Raw genomic sequence first — 1,087 nt, 5'->3', positions numbered from 1 at the left:
TCACTGAGTCAAGATCTACTTCATCAGCATGACTGGGCCATTGGGGATTAATGCTGTGTTCATTTCACGCAAAGTTCAGAAGACAAAAAGTCCTTCCTGACTCGGCCAAGCTGTAGCATAACATTGACTTCTCATCTCATTCAAAAAATATATTACTAGTTTAGCTAGAAATTGCATTTTTTGTGATTGCACTGTGCATAGAGCGATGTGACACAAGCTTATTGTGTTTAGTTGGCTTTTTAGTTGTTAAAATTTTTAGTTTCTCCTGAAATGCAGATTGGTTAGTCACGTGTTTTATAACAGGGTGGGAAGGTTTGTCATCCCCAATGGTAACTCTTAAAATTCCTGTAACATGTGACCACTGCCACATGATGAGCTCTCCACTTAAAAAGCTGTGGTTCAAATGTGCCCATGGTGTCTTGGCTCGGGCGCTGATGGTAATAAGTGGGTTTAGAGCTTTTTGCTGGATGTCACTCAATATGTTTAATAGTAAAGCCAGGGCTATACAAATATCACTGCCACACACATCTGATTTAAATACTTAGTATATCAGTAAAAACATACTATTATTACTCATGCTCTGATATTTACAAATTATATCCTTGCTCTACCCTGCTTGCCGATTCCTTGTCAGGTACACACTCGTAGTGAAAGTCGTTATTGGTCAATAATAAGCAGGCATGGCTCCCTTGATGCTTTGACTGAATTATTTGGATGTGATCAAATTCTTAATCATGTGATCCTTTGTTGTAGCACCTCTAGAAAATACAAACAAGCAACCAAGAACAGTAAAACCCTTGTTTGGTATAAGGTTGTCTTTTTCACAAGAAGTTCTAAGCCCGTATTTATTACATGAGGCAAGTTCATGTTACCACATCACGGTTTCTCATGTCTCACTGTGCTGCTGAGGTGTAGTGTTGTTTCCCCAACTTAAGTGCCATTCCTAAACTGATATTTTTTGAGCGGGAGGAATGGAATCATTCAATTAGACAGTTCTGCAAATTCAAAGTGAACTTAAAGTTAATTTAGTTTAAGTGAAGGATCCAGACCCTTTCACTCTGTATTATATATATTTTACATTTTATGT

Source organism: Erpetoichthys calabaricus, chromosome 12, assembly GCF_900747795.2.
Source record: "Erpetoichthys calabaricus chromosome 12, fErpCal1.3, whole genome shotgun sequence".
NCBI classification, from domain to species: domain Eukaryota; kingdom Metazoa; phylum Chordata; class Cladistia; order Polypteriformes; family Polypteridae; genus Erpetoichthys; species Erpetoichthys calabaricus.
This window is presented reverse-complemented; position numbering follows the sequence as displayed.